The sequence below is a fragment of the Antechinus flavipes genome, chromosome 4 (genome assembly GCF_016432865.1).
Source record: "Antechinus flavipes isolate AdamAnt ecotype Samford, QLD, Australia chromosome 4, AdamAnt_v2, whole genome shotgun sequence".
In the NCBI taxonomy this organism is placed as follows: Eukaryota; Metazoa; Chordata; class Mammalia; order Dasyuromorphia; family Dasyuridae; genus Antechinus; species Antechinus flavipes.
In genome coordinates this window covers 444,047,172-444,059,817 of record NC_067401.1, presented here as the reverse complement: position 1 = coordinate 444,059,817, position 12,646 = coordinate 444,047,172, and the positions used below count along the sequence as shown (strand labels likewise).

The 12,646-nt window shown below is 26.9% G+C and overlaps 1 protein-coding gene across 3 annotated transcripts in view; it reads left to right on the top strand.

Annotated features, from left to right (window-relative positions):
• SSX2IP (SSX family member 2 interacting protein) overlaps positions 1-12,646 on the top strand; it is a 70,967-nt gene that overhangs the window by 15,534 nt on the left and 42,787 nt on the right. For all 3 annotated transcript variants that reach the window (XM_051999201.1, XM_051999202.1, XM_051999200.1), the window contains exon 2: positions 8,701-8,756. The gene's annotated coding sequence lies outside the window, so the exon portion shown is untranslated. The remainder of the gene's footprint in view (positions 1-8,700; positions 8,757-12,646) is intronic.

The window sequence follows — 12,646 nt, the reverse complement described above, 5'->3', positions numbered from 1 at the left end:
AGTGACTATATCCATGCTTGCTCTTGGATAGACAAAAAAAGTAAAACCAGTTTTCTTAATCCAACCTCTTTTAAATTTTTATGAAATGGACTTCTGTTTTTTAATAATGCATTTTAAACAAAGTACTTTGGGAAATGAGTAGCATTATAGTAATAGTGTGAAGATTCTTGTTTGTGGTGGAGCATAGAAAAATTTTTTGCTTTATGCAGTGAGTGACTCTGGCTAAAATAATTCAAATGTTTTCTATGTTAAATTTTAAATATGTAAATTCACATTTTTCTCGTAACATTTCAAGCTGTTTTTTAATCTAAATCATTTCAGGCATTAAATTCTTAGCATTTTTTACTAGAAATTATCAAAAATGAAACAGCCCCTACCCTCAAGGAACATACATTCTGAGTAGGGAGGTAGGAAATCCTGATCACAAAAGTAGATAAAAAGTAATTAGGAGAGGGGAGCAGAAAGCAGAGCATTAATAATTGGGAGATCTAGAAAGGTCTCTTGAAGGTTGTGAGATTTGAACCTTTTTAGGGAGCTGGGGTCAAGAATATTCCAGGTTTGTGGGGAGATGAAGAAGTGAAGGGCGATCACTGAGACATGGAATGTTTTTTTTTCCTTCTTTCAACAAGTATTTTCTGAGTCTCAGTACTCCCTTATGGTGCACTATATTTTTTTGGAGAAACTGAGATAAGGTCTCTCTATCTTGGGGGGGGAGTCTCAGTCCAGGAGAAAGGTGAGAGAGAGTAATTTTTATTCATGTGCTTATTTGTACTCACATAGCATGTGACTAATGTCTTATGAATTAATTAAAATTCATTTTTAAGCACTTATTATATTTCAAGTCCTGGATATACAAATTAAAAAGCAAGACAGTCCCTATCTTGAGAGTTCCATTTTAAAAGGAAGGTAGAAAGGGACATCAAATCTCATGCAGTAGTCTCCTGTTATTCCCGGTGGAGACAGTTTCTTAGATGGATGTGGAGAGAGGGTTTTTGTGTGTGTGTGTGTGTGTGTGTGTGTGTGTGTGTGTGTGTGTGTGTGTGTGTAATCCTGAGGAATCTTATCCTCCTCTCTATAGAAGGCTTAATCATTAACCTTTACCTGTCATTCTTCCCATTCTTGCTAAAATTCATATATTTAGTGCCAACAAATCTTGGGAATACATTGGGGATACATCCCCTTGTGTAATTTCAAAAAGAAATACAAAAGAAATACTTTCCCAGTTTATTTTGCCCACTATCTAGAACTTTTGGAAGTTACTTGTAAATTTTTTTTTTTTACCTAAAATTGGTGCTAATTTTTTTTTTTTCCATTTAAGAGATGGCCCAAATATCCACAACTTTTGTAACCATTGTTCATTGCATATGTTTTTTACTCTGAAATAAATGTTAAAGGAGTATTATAAAAGGGAGTGAATAGTACACTCTGAAAATCCTACAAAGATAAACTTAAAATAATCAATAAGGTATTTCTGGTCTATATCAGTGATTTGAAGCTGTTTGGAAAAGTGCTTTGGAGCTTAGAAGGTTATGAGAATGCTGTGAGACTGTCTGCACAAAACCTTTCCTTTGCCGTTGGGACTACAAGAGAAAGAGGATACCTGTTTATTTTATACTTTTTTTTTTTTTTTTGGGTAGGTGGGTTTTCCTTCCTTTATTGACATTTCAAGCATAGGAAAAAAGTTAGCTTGGTCTCTTCCCACCTGTGTGTGAGTCAGATAAAAGAAGTGATTTATTTTTTATAAAGGAGCATTTTGGATTGTTAAGGACTTTTTTCATTTTTGTTTTGTCATTTTCAAATTTACCTTTAAAAAAAAAAAAAGATAATCACCTTAATCTTGACCAGATGCCTACTTTTATGCATTTAGTCTTACGATATTTCTTCTGAAGCTTTTAGGACAAAATGAATTTGTGGCAGTGTTAAAACTTTTTTTTAAAGCAGAGAATTTTTTTGTTGTTAAATTATGTTTGAAAAGAATCTTAAGGTTATAAGGAGAATATAATATTAGAGCCCCATTATAACAAACTCTGTTATTACTTAAGTAGTATGTATATATGTCATGCCCTTGCAGATAATATACACACATATACATATATACGATGAATGCATGATATGATGTGATTAATTATACAGTATTTCTTCTGAAGCTTTTAGGGTAAAATGTTTGAGTGGCAATATGAATTTTTAAGTAGAGAGGTTTCTTTTTTGTTTGAATCATTTTATAATAGTGAATCTTCAATACCTAAGGAGAATATATTAGAACTGTGTAATATTTGTTATTTAATTAATGTATGTGTGTGGATATTGTATATACATATACACACATATATATACCACTGTAGCTGTGCAAATAAAATTATAACATGCTTGATATGATGTGATTAGTTTTACAATATTTTTTTCTGAAGTTTTTAGGGCAAAATGATGTGGCTCTGGTAAATTTTTTAAAGGAGAGATTTTTGTTTATATTGTAATGAATCTTGAACTTGTAAGTAGAATACAATAATAGAACTTGTAGCAAGATTTATTACACAAATTAGTATGTATGTGTAAATTCAATATATGTTGTTTATATATATGCCTATATATCAATCACATAGCATCATGATTTTGCAAATAAAATTTTATATAAGAAATGCCTAATATAATGTGACTAACTCTTTTTACATCATTCCTTTTGGAACAGATTCTTTTTTCTACTTAATCTTGGGCTTTTAAAAAGAATATAATAAAACTTGACAAGATTTTTTATTAACCTGAATTGTGAATATATATTTATAAATACAAACACCAAATAATCATGTCTGCAAATAAAATTACATAATTAACAAAAGCTTAATATAATTTGTTTAGGGTTTTTTTTTTAAAGCTTCTGAAGCTTTTAGGACAATTTTTTTGCAGTATATATTTTTAAAGTAGATTTTAAAATTATTTTATAAAATAATGAATTTTGAGTTCCTAAGGCAAATATAATGGAACTCTTATTATAATATTTATTATAACATGAATATGTTTATAATACATTTATGTATACACATATATACAGCATCATGTCCCTGTAAATAAAATTATATATAACAAAAGCTTAATATAATAATTGGTTTTTACAGTATTTCTTCTGAAAGTTTTAGGGCAAAATGATTTTTTGGCTCTGGTAACTTTAAAGGAGACTTTTTTGGTTTGTTTTTGAATTATGTTATAATGAATCTCGAGTTTCTAAGTAAGACTCTAACAATAAAACCCTATTGTAACAAGATTTATCATTGCATTAATTAGTATATATTTACACATTTATATAAATGTGTGTATGTATAAATACACTGCATCATGCTCTTGCAAATAAGATTTTATATAATAGTTGCCTAATATAATGTAATATAATAGCTTTTTTATTTCTTCTGGAACAGATTTTTTTATAATTGTTTTAATGAAGCTTGAGCTTTTAAGTAGAATATAGACTATTGTGATATGATTTGTTAACATAAATATATATATTGTGTGTGTATATATATATATTTGCATACACAAACAGCATCATGCCTTTACAAATAAAATTTTATATATAACAAATACCCAATATAATGTAACTAGTTTTTTAAAAAAACCTTTATTTCTCTGAAGCTTTTAGGGCAAAATGATTTTTGTCAGTATTAAGTTTTTAAAGCACTTGATTTTTTTTTGTTTGAATTATTTTATAATATAATGAATCTTGATCTTTTTAGTAGAAAATAATAGAACTTATAATGAAATTTATTAACTTGAATTAGTATATGAAATATACATACACACATATATATATATATACCATCTTGCCTTTGCAAATAAAGGTATGTATAACAAATGTCTAGTGTAATATGATTAGGGCTTTTTTTAATATATATATATTCTGAAGCTTTTAGGACAAAATGATTTTGTGAAAATATTAACCTTGTAAAGCACTGATTTTTTTTGTTGTTGTTGTTTAAATTATTTCATAATATAAAGAAACTTTTGTATTATATATACAGTATTATAATGAGATTTATTAATTTTAATTAGGATATACATATGTGTGCACATATCACCTTATCTTTGAAAATAAAATTATAAGAAATGTCTAATGTGATTAGGTGTTTTTTTTTTTTTTTTTTTGAAGCTTTTGGGACAAAATAATTTTGCAGCAACATTAAGTTTTAAAACAAATTTTTTTTTGGTTTGAAATGTTTTAATAAATATTGACTGAGCTTTTAACAATTTAATAAAAACTATTGTAACATGATTTTATTAATTTGATTTAGAATATAAATTTTATATGCACCATCATGCTTTTTGCAAATAAAATGATATATAACCAATGCCTAATAAAATGTGACTACTCTTTTTAAAAAAATATTATTTCTTTGGAAGCTTTTAGGACAAAAAGATTTTGTGGCAGTGTTAATTTTTTAAAGCAGAATTTTTTTTGGTTCAAAGTATGTAATAATTATAGTTGCCTTTTAAAATTTAATATAATAGTAATCTAACAAGATTTGTTATTAAAATGAATTAATATATGTGTGTGTGCATGCAAACATGATTATACATACACATACCATCATTCCTTTGCAAATATATAAAACATGCATATTACAATGTATGATTAGTTTTGAAGTTTTTCTTGTAGTTTTTGACAATACATTTGTCAATGTGAGCTTTTAAAAACATTTTGTCTTTTGTTTAAATTTGTTACAATAAATCTTGAATTTCAAGATTTATTGTTAGAGGAATTAGAATGTGTATATGTATATTATACACAATTCTTTTGCAAATAAAATATTCAAATGCCTATTATTAATAATGAGTTTAATAGTTTTTCTTAAGCTTTTTGGATAAAATGATTTTGTAGCACAGTGAATTTATAAAAACATTTTTATTTGAATTATGTTGTGATAATGAATTTTGAACTTTTAAGTAGACTGTAATAGAACCCTATTATAACAAGATTTATTATTAACATGAATTACTATGCATATATATGGATTTAGATATACCATCATGCCCCTCACAAATAAAATTATATAAGGTAAATTCCTAATATAATGTATATTGTGATTAGTTTTACAAAAGTTTTCTGAAGCTCAAAGAATGATTTAGTATCAGTGTGAATTTTTTAAAGAAGATATTTTTTCTTTTAAAAACATTTTTGTTTGAATTATGTTGTGATAATGAATTTTGAGCTTTTAAGTAGAATGTAATAGAACCCTATTATAACAAGATTTATTATTAATATGAATTAATATGCATATGTATGGATTTATATATCATACCATCTTGTCCCTCACAAATAAAATTATATAAGGTAAATTCCTAATATAATGTAATTATATTGTGATTAGTTTTGCAGTATTCTGAAGCTTAAAGAATGATTTAGATTTTTTCTTTTGTTTGAATTATGCTATAGTGAATCTTGAACTTCTAAGAAGAATAATAGGATCCTATTAACAAGATTTGTTTTTACATGAATTAGTTTATACATGTGTGTGTATATATATATATATATATATATATATATATATATATATATATATATATATGTATGTATGCACACATAGAGAGACTGACTGTATATAGGTAACATGTCATTTACTTTCTTTCAAATGAACTTAAAACAAATATCTAATATTAATGTAACTAGTTTATTTCTTCTGAAGCTTTTTAGGACAGAATTATTTTGTAGCATTTTATCTTTTTAAAGCAAAAAAAATTTTTTTTTATTGTATCATAATGAATCTTGAGCTAAGGAGAATATAATTGTAGAACCCCTATTATAATATGATTTTGTTATAAATTAGCATGTATGTACTACACGTGTATATTAAATTGTTTTGCAAATAATATATATTCCAATATAATAGGATTCATTTTACAATATTTCTTCTGAAGCTTTTTATGGCAAGTATAAACTTTTTAAAGGAGAGGGGTTTTTTAAATTTTGAATTATGTTGTTAATGTAATGAACCTTGAATTTCTAAAGACAATATAAGAGAATCTTATCACAAGATTTGTTAACTTGAATTAGTGTATGTAGATATATTTATTTACACACACCACTATTCTCTTGCAAAATAAATCTCTATATGACATTTCTAGTATAATGTGATTAATTTCACAGCATCTCTTCTGAAGCTTTTAGGACAATGATTTTGTGGCAGTGTGAACATTTAAAAACTTTTTTTGTTTGAGTTAAATTATAATGAATGTTGAGTAAAGAAGAATATAATAATAGAATTTTTTATAACAAAAATTGTGGTTTCGTGAATTAGTATATATCTATTTATATAAACATTGTGCCCTTGTAAGTAAAATTACATAAAACAAATGTCTGATATGATTAGTTTTCTGGTATTTCTTCTGAAGAATAAAATTTTGTGGCAGTGTTAATTTTTTAAAGGAGAATTCTTTCAGGTTTGAATTCTTTTTTAATATAGTAAATTTTGAGTATTGGAGATAGGAAAATATCAAATTTAGTATAACAAGATTTGTTATACAAATTGCATATGAATGTATTTGTGTGTGTGTATATATATATGTGCAATCATGCTTTTAAAAATGAAATTATATATCACAGTTATCTAATATAATGTGATTAATTTTGGAGTTTTTTCCCTGAAGTTTTAGTATAAAATGGTTTTGTGGCATTCTGGACATTTTAAAGGAGTTTTTTGGTGGTTGTTGTTTTGTTTTGTTTTTGGTTTAAATTATGAAATAGTAAATTATCTCTTGTTATAGCAAGATTTCTTTTTTGCATTAGTTATGTATGTATGATTGTGTGTGTGTATGTATGTATGTATATACACACATATACATGTTTACAACCATCATGTACCAGCAGATAAAAACAAGCTTATTAGGGTAAAATGATTTTGTGGTAGGGTTAACTCCACTTTTAAAAGTGGAGAATTTTCTTTCTCTCTCTCTCTTTTTAAAATTTGAGCTAAGGACAATATAATAGAAGCCTATTATTGGGAGATTTGTTATTGGATGCATTTTATACATATATATGTTTAAATATGAGCATATATGTATATACAACCAATCTGGCCTTTGCAAATAAAATTACATATAATAATTGTCTAATGTAATATTATGAGTTTTACAGTATTCTGAAACTTTTAGGATAAAGTGATTTTGTGGTAACAGGAACTTTTAAAGGAGATATTTTGAGTTATATTCTAATAGAATATAATAATAATGTAGCACAATATTTGTTATTACATGAATTAGCATATATATAAAACTATGTATATACAATCATCATGTCCTTGCAGATAAAATTATAAAAAAAAATGTCTAATATAATGCAATTAGTTTTAAAGTATTTCTTTTGAAGCTTTTAGGATAAAATGATTTTGTAGCAGTGTGAACTTTATTCTTGTACAATTAAATAGATTTTCAGCTTCTAAGGAGAAAACCAAATAATAGCAATCTATGACAAGATTTGTTATTACATGCATTTGGCATATATGTGTGTGTATATTTGAATATGTATAAAGCTATCATGTCTTTGCAAAAAAAATGTCTAATGCCACTTGTAATTACTTTTATAGTGTTCTGAAGCTTTGAGATAAAATGATTTTGTGAAAGTGAACTTTTAAAGGAGTTTTTTATGTATGTGAAGTATTGTAATATGAATCTTGGGCTTCTAAGATTCTTCTGTTATAACAAGAATTTTGTTTTATGTATAGTTTTGTTTTATATGTATTTATAAAACCATCATTCCCATACAAATTAAAAATGTATATTATAATATGATTAGTTTTCCTGAAGCTGTAACTTTTAGGATAAAATGATTTTGTAACAATATGAACTTTTTAAAGGAGAGGTTTTTTTTTTTTAAGTTTGAATTCTGTTGTAATGAATTTTGAGATTAAGAGCTTTATAAAAATCTTAGAAAATGTATTATTAAATGAATATATATATAAACATATGTAAACAAACATACATATCTCCATCACATTCTTGAAAAAAAACCCTATCTAACAAATGCCTAATACAATGTGATTCTTTTTATATAGAAGCTTTTAGAACAAAATGATTATGGCAATGTGAACTTTTTAAAGCTGAGATTTTTTGTACTTTTTGAATTAAGTTTCAGTAAAAAGAATCTTGAGCTTCTAAGGAGAATATAATAGTGAAACATTATAACATAATTTGTCATTACATGATACATCCATCATTATTTAAAAAGAAAATTATAAATGACAAATATCTAATATAATGTGCTTAGTTTTACAATTTTTTCTTCTGAAGTTTTAGGACAGAATGAATTTGTAGCAGTGTGAACTTTTTAAAGCATTTTTTTCTTTTGTTCAGAGTTTATTGAAGTTGGCTAAGGATTAATTCAAAATGACTATCTTTGGAAGTTAGATTTTGCCTTTTTGAATGAAATATTAGCTGAATTAATAAATTAGCACATCATTTTGCTTCCTTGATTTCTAATGCCCTTTTAGAAGGACTCAGTTATAAATTTTCATTTAATAGAAACCTTAGTACAATAGAATTGCACTTTTTAACAAAAGATTTTTTTTTTAATACTGTTAGTATGTGAAACATTTGAGAAGCCAAAATAGATTTTTGGCTTTCAAAGGATAATTTGTAAAAGAATATAGTATAAGAAAGCATTTCAAATAGTAGTGCTCAGAATGTTCTGCAATTTGATTTTTTTCCCCCTTCTTTTAACAGAACTACTGTGAAGACATCATTTCTGAATTTATAGATATAAGAAAAACCAAGTTCAGGTAAGTTTAAAAGACAAAGCATTTTATGAATATTTTATTCATTTAAACATATGATAAACTAAATTTATTGGCTTGCTCTTTCTAGACATGGAAAATGTCTAGTTTTTCTCATTTTATAGAAGTGGTCTTTTATTTTTTATTGTGCTACCACCCCTGTCAAAATTTTTTTGAGCTCACATCCCCAATATATATTGTTGGTTTTTGTCTGTCTCTGTCTCTCTTTTTCTCTTTCTCTCTCTCTCTCTCTCTCTCTCTCACACACACACACACACTTTTATTTTCAAAAATACATTATCAATCATTTTTGGTGGGTTTTGTTAATGTGGTTAAATGTGCCTAATACAGTTTTGAAAATCTTGGTTTAACATTTTAAATTAGATTTGATACTTAGTTGTGGTTCTAGCTGAAAAAATGTAGTACATCATTGACTTCATTTATTAATTTGTGATGCCCTTTCACTAACTATAGTTATTGAAATTTTGACTAGTAAATTTCCATTTTTCCTAATGTCAATCAGTTGTACTTGGAAATTAATTGCAAGATATTGCATTTTTTATTTTTAACAAATGGGATCAAACCATTTCCCCCTTTTTGAAATAACCTCATTTTAAAAATTACATTAGATAATTCATTTTCCCCTTTTTAATAGTATTTTAATTTTTTCCAATTACATGTAAAAATAGTTTTCAACATAATTTTTGCAAGATTTTGAGTTCCAAATTTTTCTCCCTTCTTTCTCTTTTCCCTCCCCAAGACATCAAGCAGCCTTATTTAGGTTATATATGTACTGTCATGTTAACTATAGTTCCCCATTATAATCATGTTGTAAAAGAAGAATCAGAACAAAGTGGAAAGACCACAGGAAAGGAAAATACCCTAAAAAGTGAAGATGGTATTCTTTGACCAATGTTCAGACTCCATACTTCTTTCTCTGGATGTGAATAGTTATTTTCCATCATAGGTCTTTTGGAATTGTCTTAGATCATTGGAAAGAGCTAAGTCTATCATAGTTGATTATCATATAATCTTGCTGTTACTGTATACAATATTCTTTTAATTCTAATGTTCATTTTACTTGGCATCAGTTCGTGTTAAGTTCTTCCATGTTTTTCTGAAATCCTTTTGCTCATCATTTCTTATAGCACAATAGTATTTAATTACATTTATGTACCACAGCTTGTTCAGCCATTCCCCAGTTGATAGGCATCTCCTCAATTTCCAATTTCCAAAGCAGTTATAAATATTTTTGTGGATCTTTTCCCCCTTTTAATGATCTCTTTGGGGTACAAATCCTAGAGGAGAGAGAGGTATTTCTGGATCAAAGGGTATGCAAAAGAGTTTTATAAACTCTGTATAAACAAAGGGCTTTTTAGCTCTTTGTGTGCATAGTTCAAATTGCTTTCTAGGATGATTGGACCAGTTCACAACTCCAGCAGTGCATTAGTGTTCTAATTTTCCCACATTTTCTCCAACTTTTATCATTTTTCTCTTCTGTCACATTAGTCAGTCTTATAGATGTGAGATACTACCTCAGAGTTATTTTAATTGGCATTTCTCTAATCAATAGTAATTTAGAGCATTTTTTTATGTGACTATAGTTATAGTTAGCTTTAATTTCTTCATCTGAAAACTGCCTATTCATATTCTTTGACCATTAATTAATTGGGGAATGACTTGTATTTTTTATAAATTTGACTGAATATTCTATTTTAGAAATGAGACCTTTATTAGAAACACTGGCTATAAAAGTTATATCCCAGTTTTCTGCTTTCCTCTTATCTTGGTTGTATGGGTTTTGTTTGTGCAAAAAACTTTTAATTTAGTGTCATCAAAATTAGCCATTTTGCATTTCATAATGTTCTCTATTTCTTGTTTGATTATAAATTCTTCTCTTTTTTGTAGATCTGACAGGTAAAACTATTCCTCCTCCTTTGCTTAAACTGTCATCCTGTATCTAAATTGTGCACCAATTTTGCCTTCATCTTGGTGTATAGAGTGTGAGATGTTGATCTGTGCTTAGTTTCCGACATACTATTTTCCAGCTTTCCTAGCACTTTTTGTCAGTTGATGAATTCTTATCCTAGAAGCTGGAATCTTTGGATTTATGAAACAGTGGAATACTATTTCTTAGCCAGTACTAAACAGTTTTGATGACTGTTGCTTTATAATATAGTTTTAGATCTGGTATGACTTTAGATCTGGTAGACTGGTATGACATGTTATTTTCATTTTTTTTCTTCATGATTCCCTTGATATTCTTGACCTTTTTGTTCTTCCAGATGAATTTTATGTTTTTTCTCTTTAAAAATATTTTTTGGTAGTTTAATTGGTATGGCACTGAATAAGTGAATTTACTTTAGATAGAATTGTCATTGGTTCTGCTCTCCATTTTTTAGTTGTTTAGATCTGACTGTTTATATGAAAAGTGTTTTGTAATTGTGTCCATAGTTCCTGTTTGTCTTGTCAAGTAGACTTCTAAATATTTTATATAACCTAGTTTTTTTTTTTTTTTTTTTGGTTGGTAATATATAGAGATGTTGATTTTTTTTTTTTTATATCCTGCAGCTTTGCTAAATAAAGTTAATTATTTCAAGTAAATTTTAAATTGATTCTCTAGGATTCTCTGAGCAGTCATATCATATTCAAAGAGTGATAAGTTTTATTTTTTCATTGCTTATTCTAATTTATTCAATTCCTTTTTCTTCTTACTGCTAAAGCTAACTTTCTTATAGTAATGAAAAATAGTAGTGATAATGGGTATACTTGTTTCATCCCTGATTTTATTGAGAAGGCTTTTACATAGAATGCTTGCTGATGGTTTTAGAAAGATAGTTGCTTCTTATCATTTTAAGAAAAATTCCTTTTGTTCCCATACTCTCTCTATAGTGTTTTTAATAGTAACAGGTGCTGTATTTTGTCAAAAAACTTTTTCTACATCAATTGAGTTAAGTCATATAATTTGTGTAAGTTTTTTTCCCTTTGATAGAGGATCTATTGTGCTGATAGTTTTCCTGATATTGAACCATCCCTGCATTCCTGGTATAAATCCCATCTGATAATAGTGTTATCCTAGGAATTAATTGCCATCATCTCTTTTCTAATATTTTTTTTCATAAATATTTATTAGGGAAATTGGTCTGTAATTTTCTTTTTCTGGGTTTTTCCTGGTTTAGGTATCACTATGATATTTGTGACAAAAGGAATTTGGTGTAGGTTTCCTTCAGTTATATATTGTATTGGAATGAATTGCTCTTTAAAGATTTGGTAGAATTCATTTGTAAATTTTTTTTTTAAGGGGAGTTCATTGATGGCTTGCTTGTGCAATTTCTTTTTCTAAAGTTGGGATTGTTTTTTATTCTGTTTATCTGAGCAATTTATATTTTTGTAAATATTCGTTTCATTTAGATTGTCAGATTTATTGGCATACAGTTTGGCAAAACAGCTCCTTTATTATTGCTTTAATTTACTCTTCATTGGTGGTGAATTATCTTTTTTCATTTTTGATATTGGTAATTTTAAGACCAAAGATTACCAAAGGTTTATCTATTTTATTGTGTTTCTCATTAAGTTCTTAATTTTATTCAGTAACTTTCTTTCAATTTTATTAATCTCTCCTTTGATTTTTTTCAGAATTTTTAATTTGATATTTAATTGGGGGGTTTAAAATTTTTTCTTCTAGCTTTTTTAGTTGCATGGCCAATTCATTGGATCTCTTCTTTCTCTATTTTATTCATGTAAGTGATAGGAAATTTCCCCTAAGAATTGCTTTGGCTGCATCCCAAAAATTTTGGTATTTGTTTTATGATTGTTTTTCTCTTTTGAATAGTTATTGATCATTTCTATGATTTGTGGTTTTACCCATTCATTCTTTAGTATAAGATTATAGTTTC